Genomic DNA, 25,467 nt, shown 5'->3' with positions numbered 1-25,467 from the left:
TTGCCCCCAGGGTTCTGTCAGCGTGGGGTAGGGGGTTGAGGGGTGTGTGTGTATGGAGGGGGTGTGTGTGTGTCTGTGTGTGTGTGTGTGTGTCTCTCTGTGTGTGTGTGTGTGTGTGTATGTGTGTCTCTGTGTGTGTGTGTGTGTGTGTGTGTGTGTGTGTGTGTGGTGGGGGGGCGACGAGACTCCTGACAGGCTCTGTGGGCGGGGGTGGGGCCTGTTTTGTTGTCCCGTCAGAGGCTGTGGGGACGGTGTGAGGGAGGACAGCGGGGGGTCATTGTGTGACTCCATTCTCCCTCCACACACCGCTGGCCCTCAATGGCTGGATTAGAGAATCCTCCAGAGCTTTGAATCTTTCATTTGCGCTTCGCTGATATGCACACACACACACACACACACACACACACACACACACACACGGGCACGCAAGGGCACGCACGCAAGTACACACACATACATACACACACACACACACACACACACACACGCATGGGCACGCACGCAAGTACACACACACACACACACACACACACACACACACATACACACAAGTACACACACACACACACACAGGCACACAGCGATTGAATTGAGTCAGTTTGAGTCAGATGCAGTGCACTTTGTGTGGTTCCCTATGCACAGTTCAGACTGAGAGTTACAACATTACAAAAGCGTTGATAGGTCTCGTTTGCATTCGTGAACGTGTGGTAATATCGTTATCCGCTCCACGGCAGAGAGCTTTTTTTTTAGCACTCTTTTCCTCCTTTTTCTACAATAATGAGAGGAAAAGGTCAGCATTTCACGTAGGGTGGGAGGGAAATTAAGCCAGCGTTTCTTGGTTGCTTTACAGTTCTCCTAGTTCACCAACTGCAGTAAATGAGCATGTACAACAAGCCAAAGGGCCTTTTATTGCAAATTTAATTCATTTCTCTAGACAACTGTGAAATTTGCCATTGACATTAGTCATTACCCTAAGGCCAACTAAAAGATGATCTCGGTTAATAAATGATCCCTAACAAGGAGCGCTCTTCTCTCTCTCCCTACCTCCCCCCCCCCCCCCCCCCCCCACACACACACACACACCACCCCACCCCTCTCTCTGTCTGCAGATAATGGCAGGGGCAGCTGTTAACTCCACGCTGCGTTGCAGACCGACACTGCTCTTCCTGTTTCTGTCTCCCCTCCCAGCCTCCGCCTCAGTCTCCTGGCTGCTGGGTGTCTCTTCTCTCTCCTCTCTCTCCCCTCTCACCCCCATTCCCTCTCTCCTCACCCCGCCCCCATCCCCTCCAGATCCTCCATTATGCAGTGGCATCATTAAAGCCGCCGAGCCTTGGTTCTGGAAGCTTCCGGCGAGATTCTGGAATACTCCACGGAGCTTCCGGGTGTCAGCAGATTCCAACATGCCAGCTGTAGAGACGAGGAGAAGAGAGGAGAGGAGAGGAGAGGAGGGGAGAGGAGAGGAGGGGAGGGGAGAGGAGGGGAGAGGAGGGGAGGGGAAAGGAGAGGAGAGGAGGGGAGAGGAGGGGAGAGGAGAGGAGAGGAGAGGAGAGGAGAGGAGAGGAGGGGAGAGGAGGGGAGAGGAGGGGAGAGGAGGGGAGGGGAGAGGAGAGGAGAGGAGAGGAGAGGAGGGGAGAGGAGAGGAGAGGAGAGGAGAGGAGGGGAGAGGAGAGGAGAGGAGAGGAGAGGAGACGTGGGGAGAGGAGAGGAGAGGAGGGGAGAGAAGAGGAGGGGAGAGGAGAGGAGAGGAGAGGAGAGGAGAGGAGGGGAGAGGAGGGGAGGGGAGAGGAGAGGAGAGGAGAGGAGAGGTGGGGAGAGGAGAGGAGAGGAGAGGAGAGGTGGGGAGAGGAGAGGAGAGGAGAGGAGAGGAGAGGAGGGGAGAGGAGAGGAGAGGAGAGGAGAGGAGAGGAGGGGAGGGGAGAGGGAGAGAAGGGGAGAGGAGAGGAGAGGAGAGGAGAGGAGGGGAGAGGAGAGGAGGGGAGAGGAGAGGAGAGGAGAGGAGGGGAGAGGAGAGGAGAGGAGAGGAGGGGAGGGGAGAGGAGAGGAGAGGAGAGGAGAGGAGGGGAGAGGAGGGGAGAGGAGAGGTGGGGAGAGGAGAGGAGAGGAGAGGAGAGGAGGGGAGAGGAGGGGAGAGGAGAGGAGGGGAGAGGAGGGGAGAGGAGAGGAGGGGAGAGGAGGGGAGAGGAGAGGAGGGGAGAGGAGGGGAGGGGAGAGGAGGGGAGAGGAGAGGAGAGGTGGGGAGAGGAGAGGAGAGGAGAGGAGAGGAGGGGAGACGTGGGGAGAGGAGAGGAGAGGAGAGGAGGGGAGAGAAGAGGAGGGGAGAGGAGAGGAGAGGAGAGGTGGGGAGAGGAGAGGAGAGGTGGGGAGAGGAGAGGAGAGGAGAGGAGAGGAGAGGAGAGGTGGGGAGAGGAGGGGAGAGGAGAGGAGAGGAGAGGAGAGGAGGGGAGAGGAGAGGAGGGGAGAGGAGAGGAGAGGAGAGGAGGGGAGAGGAGGGGAGAGGAGAGGAGAGGAGAGGAGAGGAGGGGAGAGGAGAGGAGAGGAGAGGAGAGGAGAGGAGAGGAGGGGAGAGGAGGGGAGAGGAGGGGAGAGGAGAGGTGGGGAGAGGAGAGGAGAGGAGAGGAGAGGAGAGGAGAGGAGAGGAGAGGAGAGGAGAGGAGAGAGCAGGGTGCGGCAGAGCAGCTGTGAGTGACAGCCCAGAGAGTGACAGAGAGAGAGAGAGTGTGTGAGATAGAGAGAGAGAGAGAGAGTGACAGAGAGAGAGAGAGAGTGTGTGAGATAGAGAGAGAGAGAGAGAGAGAGAGAGAGAGAGAGAGAGAGAGAGTGAGAGGGGGACAGGGGGAAAGGCTAATCATCTGTAAGAGATTGTGACCCTGCAGCTGCACCCAGCCATCAGTGATACTAAACAATGAGGAAGCTGTTCTAAGCACTGCAGTTAAGGGTCGAGCTAGAGGACAGTCCACACAGTGGAACAGGAGCACAACAGTGCCATAGAAAACAGGGTAGTACCCCCCTCAAAGACTAAAGTACTTTTCTGTAAGGGAGGGATTCAGATGAAACAAGTGCTATGAAAGGTTAATATTGTGATTAAGCATTTTCAATTGAACTCATTTACATAATTCAAATATAAGTGTTAGTCTTTGTTTTAGACATAATATTATCCCGAGTAATTCTTTCCTGAAAAGTGAAATCCATTAGGGAAGGAAACCGAGGAACCAATATTTATCTTAAAATGACAACCGACTTGTTCTCTATTGGGGAAAATGGAATCGTTCAAATTGTGTTTGCAAGAGGGCTCATCTATTGGAGGGAGCACATAATGCAATATTCCCATTTTTCCTACTACTCTGAGTTCCAATTTATTGAAGTAACAGAGCAGAAAATGCACTGACAGCTGTAGCACTTTATTGCGAATTAGTATATACATTCTACACCCTGCGAGAAAACGCAAGCCTCATTGTATTTCGGTAATTGCCAAAGGCTCGGAAAAATGGAAGGGCAATAGCAGTGGTGCAATTACACTTCGAGTACTAAAGATGACAGCGTATACTTTCAACATCAGATCACATTTAAGCCTTCAGCCTCACATTTAAGCCTTCAGACTCACGTTTCAGTTGGAAAACGGCCGGTGGCATCGGGGAGGTCATCTTCAAGGGGCAGGAGGCAGATATAAAACACATATAAAACAATAACTGCTATTATCATTGATTTGTCGCATCATCATAATCATCATCATTATTAGTATCGTTGTATGGTCGTCTGGAAGATCCTTTCACCCAAAGCTACCAATTATTGGTTATTATTTTAACTTAGTTAAAACATTAATTCAGTATTATAGTTCATCAGTATCATTATATGGTAGGAATCAACTTGATATTCCTATTGTTGTGATTCACAATATTGGTTGTTATTAAAGGGGAAATCTGGGATTCAAAAAGCAACAAAGCAGTCTGCCTGCTACGTTTTCTCTCTAAACAGCTGAGGGGTGGGGCTGGAGAATGGTAACCACTTTCAATTCCATAAATGGACATATGAATGCAAGGACTGACCATGGATGAGATCAAAATTGTACGTTTAACCATGTTGAAGCTACACAGAATTTGTTTACAAGTACATTTTTAGTAGCCTCGAGGTTATAGAGGCCGACTAGCAATCAGAAGGTCGCTGGTCCGATCCCCGCCTCAGTAGGGAGCTGCATGTGAGCTGGTGACTGGAGGGTTGCTGGCATCATATCTAAGGTGCCTATCACTGCCATTGTGCCCTTGAGCAAGGCACTTAACCCCTAATTACTCCAGGTGTGCTAACTCTGGCTGACCCTGTGTCTAGAGCAAAAAATACATTTTGTTGTACAAAAAGGTTGAAAGGATCAAATATAAGCACATGAGGCATTTATTTAAGTTACGGGCAATTCGACGGTAACATAATGACACTCAAACACAATCAAACATATGCCAAACAAAAACCTTGGTAGTAAAGTTTAACAAACTATACAACTCTATGCACATGACAAACAATTTAATGTTATTGGAATTACATATTGTAGTAGACATAGTAGTAGAAATAGTAGTACAGCAGCAGTACTGTAGTAGTGGTAGAAGTCATAATAGTAGTAGTAGTAGTAGTAGTAGTAGTAGTAGTAGTAGTAGTAGTAGTAGTAGTAGTAGTAGTAGTAGCAGTAGTAGCAGCAGTAGTAGTAGTAGCAGTAGTAGTAGTAGTAGTAGTAGTAGCAGCAGTAGTAGTAGTAGTAGTAGTAGTAGTAGTAGTAGTAGCAGCAGCAGCAGTAGTAGTAGTAGTAGTAGTAGTAGTAGTAGTAGTAGTAGCAGTAGTAGCAGCAGTAGTAGTAGTAGTAGTAGTAGTAGTAGTAGTAGTAGTAGTAGTAGCAGCAGCAGCAGTAGTAGTAGTAGTAGTAGTAGTAGTAGTAGTAGCAGCAGCAGTAGTAGTAGTAGTAGTAGTAGTAGTAGTAGTAGCACAAGTCATAGTAGTAGTAGTAGTAGTAGTAGTAGTAGTAGTAGTAGAAGTTGTAGTCATAGTAGCAGCAGAACCAGCATTAGTAGTAGTAGTAGTAGTAGTAGTAGTAGTAGTAGTAGTAGTAGTAGTAGTAGTAGTAGCATAAGTCGTAGTAGTAGTAGTAGTAGTAGTAGTAGTAGTAGTAGTAGTAGTAGTAGTATTAGTAGTAGAAATTGTAGTAGCAGCAGCAGAAGCAGCATTAGTATAGTATTAGTATTAGTATTATTATTAGTAGTAGTAGCAGGCACCCTCATCCTAGTAGAAGCATTGCCAATAACAGTGGTGTTATAGAGGAGGTAGTAGTAAAGGTAACAACAAAGCACATGTGTCCTTTGATTAATAGTTATTCTGACTGTCTGATGACATCACAAAAGGTTGCTAATTCGTTCCATGCAGAACATTACAAATTGGAAACACAGAGTGCCGTTGTAAAGCTTTCAACTGTTCTTCCATCTGTACTGGTAGAGTATTTTGCAGTGCAGAGGTGCCTAGCTAAGACATCCCTGAGGTGATAAGCATTAGGATTTACTACTTACAAAGCAGACTGTCTATCGTAGGTCCAGGTGAACAGCCCAAGACTCTCATAACTCTACGGGAGATTGAGGTCGAGTGACAAAGACTCAACAGCTTGGACAAATCCAGACCAGGCCACTGTTGCCAGGTTACATGTGATACTTTTACATTGCCTTTATTTAAAGAATTTTACCCTATAATCTTTGTTGCAGCAGAAATTTCACAAGAAATTGTGAAAACGATCTTTGACTCAAGACGTCTCACTACGAATGCCTTGATCAGTGCTGATGTTCCAAATAGCCCATTAGAGTCAATTCCAGCAACTCCCAAGATTCCCCACTAACTCCCATGCTATGTCCTTCTGATGAACAGCACAAGAGCTAGCTTGTGCTACTCTCTGGGAATCACTGGCATAGTAGAGCAGAGTCAGAGTGCACAACCTCTCGTCTGACACATTTTAATACAGTATGAGAGTTTTAGCTATGACACAGCTGCATGCAAAATTATGATAGTTTGAGACGGTCTGCATTGTGGATCGACAGAAATACACATGAAAATTGATTTCTGGTAAACTTCCCCTTTAACCATGCAGGTAAGTCATTGAGAACACATTCTCTTTAACAATAGCGACCTGATACTGTATGCGATCTATCTGCAGAGGCTACATCAACACCACTGCAGAGTTAGCATTGGCACATTGGAGTCATTTACTCCCAGTGCCTATGCTATGCTAACAGTGCAAACAGCCCACAGTATGGTGACAAATATCAATGCAGAGAGAATGTATGATTTAGGACGGGGAACGCAGCAATGTAAACATTTGTCTCTCTTCATATTTGATTTGACATCATCGTCATTGTTTCTGTCGCGCAAGGCGCATTTCAGTCCCGGCGTTTCAATTTGCCATGCCCGCCATCCCAAGTACATGTTCATTTATTGTTGTTATTACTTCATGTCATGTCAGATAAATTGATAACATGGCACAACTTGTCTACCGCCTTGTTGTTCTTCTGGCAGTCTGATTATGAGGTCAAGTGCGTTAACAGATGACAAATGTTGGAGATGGGGGAGATGTCATTTATTCATTTTCAAGCGTGTTCTTTTCCTCTGGTGGAATTAAGATTATTACTCTGAGGAGGCTGTCACCCACCGCCTGTCTGACTCCTCAAAACAAATGTCCTCTTAGAAAGTGAACCACTGGTGTTGTTGGCATTGAGGAGGAATAGGAAGAGAATGGAGATGAGCGGGAAGAGGAGTTAAAGAGAAGGAAGAGAGAAAATGGGAATATGTGAGAGGAGAAGGATGAGGAGAGTCAATAGTAGAAAGAGGAAGAGGATGAAGACATCTCACTCTATGGATCAAGAGTTAGAGAGTTAGAGTCAGAGGCTAGATGGCGGCCTGCTGCATCACTTTGGGAAGGACTTCACACTCTGCCCACCTCATCTTCTCCTAATGATGGTCAGGCTCAGAGTGGTTGTGTTGGCATGACGATAGAGAAGAAGGAGGAAGAGAAAGAGGGGAAGGTGGAGAATGAAGAAGAGGAGGAGGAGGCTCAGAGTGGTTGTGTTGGCATGAAGATAGAGAAGGAGGAGGAAGAGGACGAGGAGGAGGAAGAGGAATAGGAGGAAGAGCAGGCCTCATGGTCTGGTTCACCAAGGGTTAATGATAAAGGTGGACATGGAAGGAGCATGGAGTGAGAGGCCTCCCACACTGAGATGGATGTCCTCAGGTGTAGAAACATAAAGTCACAACACCAATTTGGTTGTTAAGTCTGACGTCAAACGAGACGTTTAGCAATTTCCGGGTCCAAACCAGAAATTCCCTGCACCAGTGTACTACAGCGGTAGAATGACAGTTCAATAGTTTTTTAGACTCGGATCTATTCATACAACAAGGGAGACAGCACTTTCCCGTTTTCTCCATATTGTCAGGGTCTTTGAGCCTTGGAAAAGCGCTATATAAATATAATGAATTTTTATTATTACTTTGCCATTTCGAAGACAGCGCCTCAGCCAATTTTGGACCCGGAAACACGTCACGATTTAACAACCGAAATAGCTAGGTCCTGGTCTTTCCACCAGGCTTGGCATGGGGAAAGTTTAGTGCAAATCAGGTGAGAACAAGGTTAAAAAAAGGTTAAAGGTTCAAAAAAGGACAAAAAAAAGGTTGCAACAACATATTACAAAAACATTTATAAATGCAAGTGTTCCAGGAACATAAGGAGCAAAGGACCTATACTGAACAAAATGGAGGATGAATCATGCCACAATGAAATACAATACACACATCAAAATGCAATACACACATCAAAATGCAATACACACATTGAAATGTGATACATGTGTAACACTAAATACAATGCAAAAATACTGAATATTTGTGCCAAAATGAAATTTCGAGATGTGTACATTGTATTTCGAGATGTGTACATTACATTTTGAGATGTGTGCATTGTATTTTGTGTTTCATGTTACATGAAATTTAATGTACACATCTCGAAATACAATACGGCTGTATTGATTTCATTTTGCCACTAATATTTGGTATTGTTGCATTGTATTAGTGTTACACATGTATTGTATGTGAATTGCATTTCAAAGTGTGTATTGTATTTCATTGGCATGATTCATCCTCCATAGAACAAGGTGGGAACACTGCATGGCCTGAATGCTCACATGATAATATGTCTTGAGAGAATGTCCTGGTAATGTAACGCAAATGTAATATAAACTATTGCAACAACTTAATAAAGCATTTACATGATTGTGGTTTCATTAAACATTGTGATAACATCTACTGTATGCACATTGTTTTTGGAGATGTATTCAGGCCAAAGAAATGTGGTCCTTTCCATAACCACAACCATACTGAACCACACAATAACCATATCTGCAGCTCCATCTATATCAGTATCAATATCAGAATCAGAATTTATTTTATTACATCCAATGTACAGGTACACAAGAGTAAAAACCTTTGGCTTAGGTTCTTCAACATTGGCATTGCAGCAAGATACAAAATCACAATAATAGAATAAAGTAAAATAAGTAAAGTAAGTCATAATAAAGTAATTGATAAAGTGATGGTAGTCGTACTACAGCGGAACCAGTCGTACTACAGTGGAACCAATAGTGCAGAATGCTGTGCAAAGTACAATAAGATGAAATGCAATATGATACAGTAGTCAAGTTGTCAGATAGTGTGCAAGTAGTCATAATATATCGCATTTTTGGAGTGTGAGTGTAGTTAGCTATAACAGCACATGTCCACGACCCCAGGAGGTCCCTCAAACATCAAACCTTCATCACCGTACAATCGCTAAGTCAGGCAGCTACTGTAAGTCTTCAATGAGGCTGTGTGTGACAGGGGCAAAATAGCTGAGAAGAGTCTGCAAGCCCCCTACCAACCCCCCCCCACTCTCTCTCTCTCTCTCTCTCTCTCTCTCTCTCTCTCTCTCTCTCTCTCTCTCTCTCTCTCTCTCTCTCTCTCTCTCTCTCTCTCTCTCTCTCTATTTGAGTCACTTTGAAAAGTTACCTTTAACAACCCTGCTGGGATGATGAATCAACCTTGCGTTCCCTATCTGAGACTGAACAACCCAGCACACCTGGAATGACAATGGGAGCACATCAAGGGACGGGGGGCAAGCCTGACTGACAAGTTCCCGTCTCTTTAAAGCAAGTGGGCTCCACTCATTTGCATGGCCCAACGCTAGTTTGGCTCACGCTAGCCAGCCAGCTAATCAGGCCTTTTTTCCCTGTCGCCAAGGGACTCCAGCCACACAAGCTCCACCACATCCCACCACTCCGCCTCGGCACTCTTTTCCCCGGGAGGACCAGGTTGGTTAAATCTTCTTAGCGGCACCCTCTCTCAACCCCCCCCCCTTCCACTGACTCCCCTCGCATCCTCTGGCTCGTGAGATGGGACGACGGTCTGCAGTGAGCGGGTTCGGGAAAAGCTCATCTCCATGGGGACTGACCTTCCCCTGCACGCTGCTGCCTCCCATTAATACTGGCTTAATTACACTGAGTCAACCTCCCCCGCCTCCTGCTGCACAGTCCCCCCCCTCTCCCTCCCCTCCCCTCCCGTCCCCCGCGCTCCCCCCTCCCCCTCCCGCCTCACCTCCCCGTCTCTCCCTCGCCACGGGGGACCACTCCCTGCCTCCTCTCCATTAAGGCTGAGAGGAGAAGAAGAGGAGCTCTGTCTCCTGCCACCCCTCCCCCCCACCCTCCCACTCCCCCAGCAGAGCAATACGAAATACCATTTTCAGCACAGATCAAATAATTTTCTCATGGCCGACGAAATGCAATCCGCATAAGACGAATTAGAAACGGGGGGAGAGGATATTATTCTACAGCCCAATCTGTTCCTAAAGACAAGGACACTGGAGTAGGCTCTGTCTGTGTTGGCGACGGCGTTCCCCCTGCCTCCCCCCCCTGACAGATTGAACTCTGGGTAAACTCTGCTAATCCGCAGAATATCCCAGTGATGTTGGAGATCAGAACTGTCACGGTTGCTGTCACCTGTACTGTAGAGTGTTGCAGGGTTTCCCTCTCTCAGAATCATTATTGTCTGGGAACTATCTCCATGGCGTCTATGTCCATGGCGTACTATCTCCATGGCGTCTGTGTTTTCAACATTGTAGAACGCAGTAGAGCCCGGGAATCGTCCTTATTAGTGACCAAAATGTAATCAGTTAATTCCCAGCGAGGAGGAACATGATTTATGTTACCTTGGATAATAAAGTACAGTATATTTAACATGTGTAAAGTGTTCCCCAAGCACTCCCTCTGTCTCCCTGATTAATGTAGATTTAATTAAGCAGCACACTAATTAAGCGATAAATAATGACAAGGTGTGCATTTATGCAAAGATAATAGCACACCTTGGGTGAGGTGATACCCTGATATGTCGCCCAATCAGGTTGTGTCTTACTGAGCATAGGGACAACAACAAAGCAGGATACCATGAACCTTACAGTGGTACACGACCAATACTGCCCAAAAATAAAGACTAGCTTTTTTTGTTGTTGTTGTTCTTGTTGTTGTGAGACGATTGGATATTTGCTCAGATTGGACACCCTATGTAGCCTACACATTAATCAAACTACAGCCCACTGTCCCCAACAACATCAAGACCACGATAGAGGAAATATGTATTTCAGCATTCAGTATTTCTCACATACACACAACACACACACACACATACACACAAGCACACACACACACATGCGCGCAGACACACAGACACACACACACACACACACACCTTTTTGCGTCAGCAGCATTCCCTCCCGGGCCTCTTCTACTGCTGTATTCTGATCAGTCGGTCACAAACCTATTTGCGGTAAATATGCTTTGCTGCTCTACGCGTGTCAAATGTCTCCACTTACCGAGTCCTGATTTGCGTACAAGAGGAGAGTTATTTACACTGATTAATGGCATCTGGCTCAGGCTCTGTGGAAGCGGCTCGTGTGGAGACAGGAGTGACAAATAAATCTATCAATCATAAGCAAAACCCTAATCCCGAGCCATCAGATGGAGTTGCAACCTAAACACTTTATCAATGAGCTGTCCCCAGCCCCCATAAACACGCAGTTACCTTCTGGTAAACACAGCACTTTGGGGGCCAAGTCAGGCATTCTGTAGAGAAACAACGACAACGTCAAATGAGAACCTTGTCCTTTCAAAAAGGAGCGGTCCTAGAGAATATTCCTGTTTGACATTTCAGCTCCTCCATTCTCTGCCTCAGAAATCGAATATTTGATCAATAATTGAATAGGTGTTTTCCCCCTTTCTCTGCAGACCCTGTGAACCTTCTGTGGCCAGAACCGTTGAGTACTGTATGGAGTGTGTGAAGGAGCTGTGATCCAGCTACAGTACAACATCACTGGGTATTGTGTTCCACTACATACGGCAAACCGATATCACTCCAGCTGTGAAGTCTATCATGTAAACATGATGTTTTGATGAATGTATGATATTGTATCTTAGAAGCCGACTTCAAACACCACACTCTCGCCTCTCCACGTGGCTGTGCTTGTTAACTGCAAGCAAAGATATCCAATAGTATGTTCTTGAAGAGGCCAACAAGACCTACAACAGCTATGCACAGCTACCGAGCACAGCTATGTTTAATTAGAATCCGCTTGCCTCAAACCTAGGCGATTCCACTCAGCGTCGTGACCTCTGTGATGTGCAGATGGAGAAGCCGACTCAAAAAAACGATTCGAAACAAAATTCGAAATGGCAGTGATGCTAAGTAGTTCTATGCATTCCTATGCATGGTCCCACTACGCCCATCAGTTGTAATTGTAGGGTATGGCTTTCATCTGCTGGAGCAGTCCCTGCTTCCCGGTGGTCATCTGTGATTACAGCCCTGGCTCTGATCACATTTGGAATGACATACAGTACAGTAGGAACGGAACATTCAAAACCAAAGCACTTTGGAAATCTGTTAAGGGGTCCGTCCACCCCTGTGCAAATGGAGGGTGAATTCAATAAAACCCAGAGCTGTTATTCAATTAAATATTTAGCCTCCGAAATTCAATTACACAATAATGACTAATTCAGGAGATCACTAATACATGTTACTCTCACACACAGCGTCGAAATCCTGCTGAAACCCCAATGTCATTTCCAATGAAATAACACCCTCGTTGCCTGTATTAGACATTCACTATTTTCAAAACAGTATGAATTAACCGGCAGTGTGTCTTCACCATGGTACTAGAATACCAGTCATACCTATATAATACATTGTGGTGATTCACATTAAGAGACATTCACCAAGAAGGGTTTGTACCTTTAAGAGTGGGGGTTAAAGGGGCAAGGGTTTCCGGTTCCGGGTGAAGTTATTGTGGTTGTCACTGAGAGTGTATGTTAGCATGTAGCAGAAGTGAGTGAAGTAAACATCCTCGACTCCAACCTACGTCTGTCGTCTCTTTGTTGCACTTCCCACATTGGTGACCCTGACGAAAGCGAACGAGATAGATGTCTGTCAACGAGAACGCCGGTAACGCCGCCGCGTTGCCCATAGCGCCCGCACCGGACTATGCTAACATATACGCTGCAACCGTCAAGCTGCCCGACTTTTGGCAGCAGAACCCACGGCCGTGGTTTCACCACATAGAAGCCCAATTCCGGCTGAGAGGGATAACGCAGGATGGGACTAAATATTTCCATGTGGTGTCTGCGTTAGATGCCTCGACAACGGCACGCGCGATGATGCTGTTAGAGGATCCACCGGCTGTCGGCATGTACGGTGCATTGAAGACATTCCTGCTGAAACTTTATGAGCTGTCAGAATTAGAGAAAGCAGACCGCCTGCTGTCACTCAATGGCCTCGGCGACGGCAAACCGTCGGAGTTGATGGAGAGAATGTTGTCTGTGCTGGGATCAGCTGATCCCTCGTTCTTGTTTACACACATTTTCCTGCGGCAGCTCCCGGCGCCTGTGCGCACAGCACTGGCCAGTTCCCCCCTCTCCTCCACCAAGGATTATCGTTCTCTGGCTGCGGAGGCCGACAGGGTGTACCTCGCTAACCGGCAGCAGTTTATCCATGCGCTGCTGCCCCACCCAGACCACTTGACCCCACCTCCACCCCTGGAGGACTATACAGACACCGCGGCCGCGGTGACGGCCCGCCGCCAAGCCGACGACGGGCTCTGTTACTACCATGCAAGGTTTGGGTCCAAGGCCAAGCAGTGTCGCAAGCCATGCAGTTTCAGGGTACAGGGAAACGCCAGGGCCGGCGCTCATTAGCGGCTATGGGCGCCGGCCGTGACTGCAAGCTGTTGTTCGTCGCCGACTCCTTATCTGGTCGGCGGTTGCTGGTCGACTCAGGCGCTCAACGCAGCATCCTGCCAGCGCAGGCAGTGGACACCATGGCCGGCGGACACGGCCCCCAGATGGACGCCGCTAATGGCACACCCATACGAACATTTGGCATCAGGTATGTGGAAGTGTGTTTTGGCGGGCGCCGTTTCGGCTGGGACTTTGTTATGGCTGCTGTATCCACGCCACTTCTGGGCGCGGACTTCCTCTGTGCTTTTAACCTGCTGGTGGATATTAAGAACTGTCGCCTGATCGATGCCCTCTCTTTTGCTTCGTACCCCTGTACGCTGGGGGGGGCGGGAGCGCTTTGCCTGGCAAACACGCTGGCCACCGGGGATCCATATCAACGCCTGCTCGCCGGTTTCCCTGACCTCACTACACCCACGTTCTCAGCGGAGGTGGCTAAGCACGGCGTAGAGCACCATATCACCACCGTGGGCCCCCCAGTCTATGCCCGGGCCCGACGCCTCGACGCGGCCAAGCTTGCAATCGCCAGAGGGGAGTTTTCGACCATGGAGCGACTCGGCATCGTGCGCCGCTCAAAGAGCCCGTGGGCTTCCCCCCTACATATGGTGACTAAGGCCGACGGGGGTTGGCGCCCCTGCGGCGATTTCCGTCGCCTGAATAACGCCACAACCCCCGACCGGTACCCCGTTCCACACATACAGGACTTCTCTGCCCACCTGGCGGGGGCCGTCATTTTTTCCAAGGTGGACCTGGTGCGCGGGTACCACCAGGTGCCGGTCCATCCGCAGGATGTGCCAAAGACGGCTGTCATCACACCCTTTGGACTTTTCGAGTTTCTGCGAATGCCTTTTGGCCTCAAAGGGGCGGCGCAGACGTTTCAGCGCCTGATGGACTCTGTGCTCCGAGACATGCCATTCATGTTTGTTTACCTGGATGACATTCTGGTGGCCAGCGCGTCCATGGAGGAGCACATGACACATCTCCGGCAGTTGTTTGAGCGGCTCAGGGCCCACGGCCTCATTGTAAACCCAGCCAAGTGCCAGTTCGGGCAGTCATCCATCACCTTCCTCGGACACCATGTCACTCCGCAGGGAGCCGCCCCTCTTCCCGCCAGAGTGGAGGCCATCACCAGTTTCCCCCGTCCCCGCACGATACAGTCTCTACAAGAGTTCCTGGGCATGGTGAATTTTTACAACCGTTTTATTCCCCATGCCGCCCACCTCATGCGTCCCTTGTACGAGACCCTGCGGGGAAAAGGGCCCAAGGACGTGTTGGACTGGTCCCCGGAGATGGACAAGGCTTTCGGGGCTGCTAAGAACGCGCTGGCTAACGCTGCTCTACTGGCGCACCCGTCTCCCACAGCCCCGGTCGCCCTCACGACGGACGCCTCTGACTATGCAGTGGGGGCGGTGTGCGAGCAGTGGGTGAACGGGGCTTGGCAGCCGCTGGCCTTCTTCAGCAAACAGCTCCGCGACAACGAGCGCAAGTACAGCACCTTTGACAGGGAACTGCTGGGTCTTTTCCTGGCCACCAGACACTTTAGATTCCTGTTAGAGGGCCGCCAGTTCACCGCCTTCGTGGACCACAAGCCACTGACATTCTCCATGGCCAAGACCGCGGAGCCATGGTCTGGGCGTCAGCAGCGTCAGCTCTCGGCGATCTCCGAGTTCACCACGGACATCCAGCACTTGGCGGGCAAGGACAACTTCGTCGCCGACTGCCTCTCACGGGCGGTCGTCGGGTCTGTTCACTTAGGACTCGACTATGCCGCCATGGCGGCGGACCAAGCCGCAGACTCTGACATTCAGGCCTACCGGGTCGCTCCTACTGCACTGCAGCTGGAGGACGTGGTGTTCGACGCGGCCAAAGCCACTCTCCTCTGCGACGTCTCCACCGGCCAACCACGTCCTATGGTGCCGGCTGCCTGGCGGCGCAGGGTTTTCAACACCATCCACGGCCTTTCCCACCCGGGGGTGAAAGCCTCGGCTAAATTGGTGGGGATTAAGTTTGTTTGGCCTGGCCTCCGGAGGGACGTTAGAACCTGGGCTGGCTCGTGTGTGGCATGTCAGCGCGCTAAGGTGCACCGCCATACCAAAGCCCCTTTGGCACCGTTTGTGGTGCCAGAGAGGCGTTTTGACCACGTGCATGTGGACCTGGTAGGCCCCCTGCCCCCGTCTCACGGATATACCTACCTCCTCACCATGGTGGACCGGACCACCAGGTGGCCAGAAGCTGTTCCCCTGGCCTCTACTACGGCAGCGGAGGTGGCCCGGGCGTTCATTGGGTGCTGGGTGGCCCGCTTTGGCACACCAGGTGACATCACGAGCGACAGGGGCCCCCAGTTCACCTCGGAGCTCTGGACTACGGTTGCTGAGCACCTGGGGGTGAAGATCCACCGCACTACGGCGTACCACCCGCAGGGCAATGGACTTTGTGAGCGGTTCCATCGGGACATGAAGGCCGCTCTTCGGGCCAGCCTGATGGACAGTGGCTGGGTGGACCGCCTCCCGTGGGTCATGCTCGGTCTTCGCTCTGCCCCCAAAGAGGATCTCCAGGCCTCGTCCGCCGAGCTGGTGTATGGCCAGCCACTGCGGGTTCCTGGGGAGTTTCTTCCAGAGGCTGCAGCTCCCTGGTCGGCCGCCTCTCATAGAACTGTGTTCCGGGGCATTGTGAATGACCTCGTCCCCATTCCGACATCACGTCACTGCCTCCCCCAGTCCTACGTCCCCAGGGACCTGCCATTGGCTAAGTACGTTTTCATCCGACACGACAGCCATCGGGCTCCACTGCGGCCCCCTTACGACGGGCCCTTCCGTGTCCTGGAGGCGGGCGCTAAGCACTTTGTGGTGGACATGGGGGGCAGGTCAGAGCGGGTCGCTATAGACCGTCTCAAGCCTGCTCACTTGAACATTGACGAGCCAGTTCAGTTGGCCCTACCCCCGCGGCGGGGGCGGCCCCCTACCCCAACCTCTGTCCCTACCCCAACCTCTGTCCCTACCCCAACCTCTGTCCCTACCCCAACCTCTGTCCCAGCTCCAGTTCCAGTTCCAGTTCCAGTTCCAGTTCCAGCTCCAGTTCCAGTTCTCACCCTTAATCCCCCTCCTGCAAAGCGCAGCCGTTTCGGCCGCTTGATCCGCCCCCCGCCACGTTAACTGTAGTACTGTTCATGGATTGCCTGTTCAGTTGGACTTTTAATGGTTATCTTGGTTTTTTGTACCTTCTGGGTTGGTGAATTCTGGGGGGGCCTGTGTGGTGATTCACATTAAGAGACATTCACCAAGAAGGGTTTGTACCTTTAAGAGTGGGGGTTAAAGGGGCAAGGGTTTCCGGTTCCGGGTGAAGTTATTGTGGTTGTCACTGAGAGTGTATGTTAGCATGTAGCAGAAGTGAGTGAAGTAAACATCCTCGACTCCAACCTACGTCTGTCGTCTCTTTGTTGCACTTCCCACAACATGTTTTTTTAAATGTCTCTCTCACAACAACACAAATGAATAGTCACCATCTACTGGCTGGCGACCAGTACAGGGATGATAACACCCCACCCAGTAGTCCCCACGCAAAAGACGCAAGTCTGAATAAGTAACGCTAAAGGAAAACTAATAGGATCTTGCAGGGAGGAAAACGATGATTATCTTTAATCACTAACCTGCCTCTAGTGGCGCCACCGCATTACCCAGCAGCACCTTCATTCCTTATAAAAATATCTATCACACACAATACAGGAGTGATGAAAAGGAGCGGGGACGCGATCGGAGCTGAATGCCAATGGCCTCATTACTTGTCATCGCACATTGTAACTGGAAATTGCTTCTTTCAGGTTTTGTTTGCTCAGGCAATTACAATAAACTCTCTGCTTGACACGTTGTTTGCACAGATGTAGAGCATTAATAAACATGAGCTGTAATCTGAATTATTGAACCGCTAGCCTAATTCCGACAATGGATTTTGAACCCCAGATGGAAGGAGGGGATGCGATGGGATGGAGGTGGGGGGGGACGGGACGGCCGGGGATCCCTGGGACAGAGGCTCCGTCGTGCTGGCCTTATCGCCGGAGAAATCCGTTAATTAAATGTACAGAAGAGGAGGAGCGGGGGGCCCCACAGGTATTCCAGAACCCGAGGTCCAAGAGCCTGAGAGCCGTCTGAGCCAAACTCCCATCAGCCACCAGTGCCACCACCACTCACTGAGGGGGAATGACGTTCTCAAAGCTGTCTAGTCAGGGTTTAACAGAGGTGAGACAAAAAACTTGAGGAAAAGAGAAAGATTTAACAGCTGACTCAGTGAGGAGGGAGTGTTTTGTTGATTTTCGGGAGTGAAAAAGTACAAAGATACACCAGAGAGATGCTGTAGCGTAGTGTTCCTACGGTGGTCCACTGAAGTGTTCCTATGGTAATACTTTAGCGTTTGGCTGGGGTTGGGGGTTGCTCAACCAGCGGCCGCAGTACCTCAGTCATTTCATGTTCATAACGTCCCCTCTCGAAATAAATACAGCGATGTTGTTTTCCTTTTATAAGTCTGATGTAGCCTACTGTATCCTATGACATGTTTCTATCAAGTCTGTTGAAGTTCGCCGTGCATGTCTCTCTGAGGAGCCAACTAAGACAAACATGGAATTGGCTAGTCTAGCACTTGACCCTGCCATGACCTTTCGTATCAGCTCCACATTACCACACATCTACATGCACTGCTTCAACAAGACACACAGCAGACAAGGTTTATTTTTATTATGCAGCAGAGCTTCTTCCTCTCCACATCCCCGTTTTAAAGGAAGGTTTCCCGAAAAAACACAGGAGAGGCTAGCTTCCCAAGCAGAGGTGTAGAGGGAATATCTACAAGAGGAATGCAGGAGAAGCATTTTTTTTCTTTTGGTGTGTGTCTTTTTGTGTGTAACAAGTCTAAGATGTTCAAAAGGCATAACAGAGGGAGGGCTGGCTATTCTGTAGAATCAAAAAGACTCTCAGGACTTTGATCACCTGTGTTTTATCCAATGCAAAATTACTGCACGGGAGGGCCCTGACTTCTAGACATGTGAGCGAAATGGGAAATGTATAATAATGTACACAAAACCAGATAGGAAATGAAAGGGGTCTTTTGTCGGGTCTTTGATTACAGTAAGGCATTGTGATTGCTAAGCAGACTCTGACAATTACTTACAAGATCTGAACATATAGGGAGAGAGAGGGGGGAGAGAGAGAGAGAGAGGGTTAGGGAGGGAGATAGAGGCAGAGCAAAGAGGAAGAGAGAGAGAGGGATGGAGAGAGAAAGAGAGAGAGAGGGGGGGGTTAGGGAGAGAGATAGAGGCAGAGCAAAGAGGAAGAGAGAGAGAGGGATGGAGAGAGAAAGAGAGAGAGAGGGGGGGGTTAGGGAGGGAGATAGAGGCAGAGCAAAGAGGAAGAGAGAGAGAGGGATGGAGAGAGAAAGAGAGAGAGGGGGGGGGGGGTTAGGGAGAGAGATAGAGGCAGAGCAAAGAGGAAGAGAGAGAGACAGAGAGAGAGAGAGAGAAAGAGGGTTAGGGAGGGAGAAAGAGGAAGATAAAATGAGAGAGGGACACAGAGAGATGAAGGGAAAGAAAAGAGAGAGACAAGAACATGGAGGGAACAATGTTCAACAGACTGTTCCTTATCTCGGTTCCAGTGCAATAATATTGGCAAGAGTTGACTCTGAAATGAGATGCCTTTATGGCATCCAACAATTCTATTTCACATTTTACCAAACGTTGATCTGTAATCTTATAAACCACAGTGTTACCGCTATAGTCTAAGCACTTTATTTTAAGGTATCCTCTCTATCATGTTAAAATGGGTTGGGAGATCTAGTTAGATCTATCTAAAACGCCACGTGACACAAACTGTACGTTATTGTGGCACGAGATATAAAACACTGGTCACAACTGGATGACCTGGATTTTGCTGATGATCTGGCCCTCCTGTCACACAGCCATAATCACATGCAGGACAAGACCACCCAGCTAGCAACAACATCCCTTGGAGCAGGCCTTAGGATAAACAAGGAGAAAGACAAAACTGATGAGGATTAACACCCTGACCACCATCCCTGTCACCATAGACGACAGACCCATCAAAGAAGTCGACTCCTTCACCTACCTTGGCAGTATTATCGATAAACAAGGTGGCATAGCCAGCGATGTCACTGCCAGGGTAGGCAAAGCTAGAGCAGCCTTCATTATCCTGAAGAACATCTGGGCCTCAAGGGAAATAGCAACACCAACGAAGGTGCGCATCTTCAACTCCAACGTCAAAAGTGTCCTTCTCTATGGTGCGGAGACGTGGAGAATGACAAAAAAGACGATACAGAAGATCCAGACATTCATTAACAGCTGTCTGAGGCGCATCTTCAGAATCAGGTGGCCGGACAAAATCAGCAACAAGGATCTGTGGCAGAGAGGGAGCCAGGAGCCAGTAGAGAGCTGTGGCAGAGAGGGAGCCAGGAGCCAGTAGAGAGCTGTGGCAGAGAGGGAGCCAGGAGCCAGTAGAGAGCCAGATCAGATCCGGAGAAGGAAGAGGGGATGGATTGGCCACACCCTACGTAAACCAGCAGACACCACCACACGCCAGGCCCTGACTTGGAACCCCCAGGGGAAGCAGAAGAGGGGAAGGCCCAAAAACAGCTGGAGGCGGGACACGGAGGCAGAGCTGAAAAGACATGGTACCAGCTGGGGAAAGAGGCGGAGAAGATAGCCCAAAGCCGTGCTGGATGGAGAAGAGTCGTCAATGGCCTATGCTCCACTGGGAGTTAAGGGCCTAAGTGAAGTGAAGTGAATCTGAAACACCACGTGACAAAAAACTGTACATTATTGTGGCACGAGATATAAAACCAAGAAAACAATTGTGCGTCATCCGATAACGATGGTAAAACACATTGAAACAACCTGCCATCGTCAAACAACCTTCCCAGAAGATGCATATGACAGACACAGGGAATGTGCAGTGATGCATTCTGGGCTAGATAGCGTAGAGGGAGTCTCACAGCTGCCTGTACGATATACAGGGAGTGTATTGAGGTTAAATTGAATAAGACTCTGTATTCATTTACAGTCAAGCAGAGGCACAATACCACCAACAACTGTAGCTCTTTCTGTGTCTGTCACTCATCCCTGCTGCACTGAATGGCAACAAGTGTAGAGAAACCAACCCGCGATAAATACCCACTGAACATCGAGAGTTTTATCACAACACTGAATAATATTTCATTACCAACAATATCACACAAAGCCATGTGAATCAGTGTGGGTTTCATGAGCCCCACGGCTGCTGAGGACGGAGAAAGTCATGTAGGGGGGGACCACGGGGGAAGTTACAGTACGGACCCTTAGAAGGCCGTTTAAAGTACGCTGCTTAGAGGTAGAGGTCAGTTGAAATGGCAAGACAGAGAGAAACTACATGCGAGGGAGGCAGCACACAAACAAGCACATGTACAAGCACACACTAAAACACACACACACACAATAATCCTTTCAATTGAGATTTTTGGCATTTAGCAGACACCTTTATCCAAAGTGACTTACAACAAATACATTTGACTAAGTAAGTGAATCATCTATCCACCAGTCATAGCAGGAAGAAGTAATCTATGCTCGGGCCAGGGGGCCATTGGCAGTCTTAATGCTAGAAGAAGGAAGGATTTCTTTTTGTTATTATTAACAGTAGAGAAACTGTACAGGGGAGTAGAGGATGTAGAGGGGATGTCTCGGGAGGGGCAGTTAAGGTGTAGCCTGAAGAGATATACAACACGTACCTGGCAATATTGACAAAATACAGGAGGTCAATCAAAAGTATCAGCTCCAACTCTGTTTATATGTGAAACAGAAGTGCAAAGATAAACATTATCTAGCTGCTATTTTTAACTAACCATATATATATATGTATAATACACATACATTAACCATGACAGGTACCACCAGAGGACAAAACAGGCCAGGAGAACAACAGAAGACAGGGAATCTGATTGCCTTTAGAACAATTCAGATAGGGACGGGAACCTTATTGCCTTTGGAGCAATACATGTAATTCTATTTCGTCTAACTTAACTCAATATATACAAAGATAAGCAGTCTGCTACATTTCATACCTGCTACACAAACAGCCTATACTGCTCCTTAAACCTTGAACTCCTAGGTCCAACGTGTTGTAGAACAGAGACAGATATACTGACAGACAAAGACAGAGGCACTGTCAATCAATGTTCTTTTTCTCTTTGGTAGCAACATCTTCCATTTACAGTAACAAGTTACCAGCAATAATTATTCACGATGAGTCACTGCAGTGTCGTTGTGTCATGGCTAACAAACAATACAAACAACAAGCTAAAGTCGGTGGTTCGATCCCCAGCTGGCCACGTGTCGAGGTGTCCTTGGGCAAGACACTGAACCCCAAATTGCTCCCAATGAGCGGGCCGGCGCCTTGCATGGTAGCTTGCCGCCATTGGTGTGTGAATGGGTGAATGAGAGGCCATTATGAGAAGCACTTTGGAATAAGGCGCTATATAAGTCCAGTCCATTTACCAAAAGTGCATCTCCAACTCATACACCCCTACTAATAACCCCACCCCACACGAGGAAACAGGTGGCTCAAGGTAGCTTTAGTATAACTTTAGGATGTTTACCGCCAGCAGAATGGACACTTTTGTACTGTTTTGACACAACATGACAAAACCACAATTTCCACTTTACAGTTCAATTATTTTTTTCCTCTGTGCCATAATTTGTTGAAATATTGACTGAGGGAGAGCGAGTCATCGCACCATTGCAGGTTGTTAAAAAACAAAGTTTATTGTGTGTGCATTGCATTAGCATATCACTGTTTACTCCAGAAGTTACAGTGAACCGCTTTTCTCCTTCGGGAAAGAAGCTTCGCAAACACCTTGGAGTAAACACTGTAACCGGTGACGATATGCAAATGAGGGGATTCATTATTTCTCACAAGCTCCGCCTTAATGGAAGCAGTCTCAGATCTCTACATCTCCATTACATTACTCTCTCTCCATCTTTCTCACTCACTCTCTCTCTCTCTCCATCTTTCCCACTCACTCTCTCTCTCTCCATCTTTCTCACTCACTCTCTCTCTCTCTCTCCATCTTTCTCACTCACTCTCGCTCTCTCTCCATCTTTCTCCACACACACACACACACACACACACACACACACACACACACACACACACACACACACACACACACACACAAAACAGCTCCTCCCCAACAGGAGCTGATTAATATCATTGAGTGTTCTACTTTTACCTTTGGACAAGCCATCAGTCATTAAAAAAAAAGACTTCCCACGTCTGATAACATCGACGTAGACGTACACTTTAGTACACAGAGGACAAGCGAGTCCATATTCTCTGAAAAGCATACGTAGATATAGATGATGGCATATTCCTCCAGTATAGCTCCAAGCCACTCTACCATCGCCCAGCCACGATGTTATAGCACTGAAGTCGAACAGCAGAACAGTAGGCAGGGCTCCCTTAATTGAATTGGATTTATTAACTGCACCAATATTTACTCTGTTGCAAGTGGCCTCAGCTCATTACTTTTCTATGGATTTTTTCTCCCCTGTGTTTACCAGTGCAACTTAATAACCGCATTAGGACTTATTTGTTTTCACCTGGCTTACAGTCATTTCTTTACATCTTATTGTGCTTACTGATTAAAGGAACAAGAGGCTTTCTGTTTCAGGCTGGAGAGAAATAAAGAACATGTAAATCGCCTCAGACTGTCTATCAAAAGTTGAGAAAGCGCTGTGTGCTCTTTTTTTAATTTGATGCTGAATTCTTGTTTAGTTTTTTTTACAGTCTGGTATGTGGTTCATACACTCCTTCGGTTGCTTCAACATACCGGTACTACACACCCATCATTCTCCCACACCACTGCCAGCCACTGTTGAGGCAGAGCCCACTGTACAATATAATATAGGAAATGCTTCTATCATATATATATAAGAAAAGTTCTCCAGTTATGTATTGTAATCTTCGTTATGTGACGCTTGTGTGAGCTTTGTCCCTGGGGAAAATAGGCGAGGTCAACCAGAACGCTTTTTTTTGGGGGGGGGGGGGGGGAGGAGGGTATTGCTTAGTTGAGTATTTATATAATTAGCTGCTGTTGCAAAATACAAGGTTCACCCAGCTCCAGAGAAAAAAAGGAAAAAGGCGGCTTTCTACAGTAGGTAGAACGACGAAGCCTTAGCTCCCAGAGACATAACTCATAACTCATCAGGGCCTGGGTAATTTATTTCCTCTGGTTTTAATATGTTACAGCTGAGTGGCTGTATGTCTCCGCTGTTCGAGCATTACGACACCAGACGACCACTCCTGTACCAGGCTGCTGCTGCCATACAGCTCACCATACCTGTGGTGCCTTTCATGGTTCACAGGCTTCTAATTTAAATGGGAAGTTGCACATATTTCACGGAAACATCCTTTAGTAGAATTGGTGGGTGGCGTGTGGCGGGGTGGGGGGGGGGGCGTTGCTCTCACAGGATGATGGCGATGATGGACTGCACCTTCCTCCCCTGCGCTGCACGGCGCGGGGCCGTCCACGTTAAACGCCTCGGAGAGAGAGAGAGAGAGAGAGAGAGAGAGAGAGGCTACGGATCGTTTCGTGGGCCGTCCACGTTAACCGCCTCGGAGAGAGAGAGAGAGAGAGAGAGAGAGAGAGAGAGAGAGAGAGAGAGAGAGAGAGAGAGAGAGAGAGAGAGAGAGGCTACGGATCGTTTCGTCCAGCTGCGGGCTGGCTGTTCACCGACGAGGCGTTTTGTTCCTGTCACGCTGTGATGTCACAGGGCGGGGCCCTTCAGAACGGGACGGGGGAGCACGGAAGCCGGGGGGGCGGGGGGGGGGGGGGGTGAGGAGAGGAGAAGACTTGAGATGAGAAGAGAGGAAAGGGGAGAGTAGGCGGGAGGTGAGGAGAGGGGAGGGGAGAGAGAGAGGAGAGGAGAAGACTCGAGATGAGAAGAGAGGAAAGGAGAGAGGAGATGGGAGAGGCGGAGAGGAGAGAAGAGGAGGAGAGGAGGGGAGGGAGGGCCTTTCCTTCTCCATACTCAGTGATGACTTAAAAAGACATTGAACTTACTTTTGAGGAAAACCGATTGACACAGTAAATTACAAAGATTTGAGGTTATTTACTTTTAGTTTACTGTATTCATGTTTTCAACCCCTTGAGAATCATGAACCAAGAAAACATTATTTACCATCAACATTTACAGCATCAAATGATAGAAGAAAACATACACCATACAAAAAATCGTCATATTTGTCTTTTAACAGATCCTAAGTCTTTTCTCCAACCTCAATAAATCATCTCGGTTTCTATTAGAATTGAGGAACTGAGAAAAAATGAAAAGAAAAAAACACAACAGTGTGTGCTCTCAAATACGGTACATAGAACACTGGAAAGTATAACGATTACATGGTGAGTTTACTGCAGGTATTGAGTATAGCTGTATATAGTCCTCGCTACCAAGTCTAGGGCTGGGATGATAACCCAGCTGTTCTCTGACCGACTCCTCAGGGCTACAATAATGTGGTATCCTAATCAATACACTCTGCCCCAAGTAGAATAGATCATTTATCTACAACCTGACTTAATTCTACTCCATGTTGCACACCCCCGTAGCACACACACACACACACACCCCCGTAGCATATACACACACACACACACACACACACACACACACACACACACACACCCGTAGTTGTGAATCAGCATCCCCTTCCTCTGGAGGACCTTGCTCTCACACACACACACACACACACACACACACACAGGCAGGCATGCACACACACACAAACACACACACACACACACACACACACACAGGCGCGCGCACACACACACACACACACACACACACACAATAGCAGCATTGAACTCTGACCAATGACATTTGCTCTCTGACCTTTTGTCTGATGGCCTATCGATTACGTCTGGTCTTGGCTGGGTAATTGTTGGCTTGTAATTACTTCATGTGTTGTTTTAGATCTACAAAAAAAAAGCAACACGATTTTGGACCAAAATTACAAAAGCAAGAGCTCACAGGTTTCATTTCAAGAGGTCTGACCTCAATGAACAGAGTAACCCTTAGCGTAGGGTAATTGCAGATTTAGCAGTGACCTCAAATAATAGCTTTCCACAA

The sequence above is a fragment of the Nansenia antarctica genome, assembly GCF_963989245.1.
Source record: "Nansenia antarctica genome assembly, chromosome: 5".
Taxonomy (NCBI): domain Eukaryota; kingdom Metazoa; phylum Chordata; class Actinopteri; order Argentiniformes; family Microstomatidae; genus Nansenia; species Nansenia antarctica.
Note: the sequence above shows the minus strand (reverse complement) of the source record.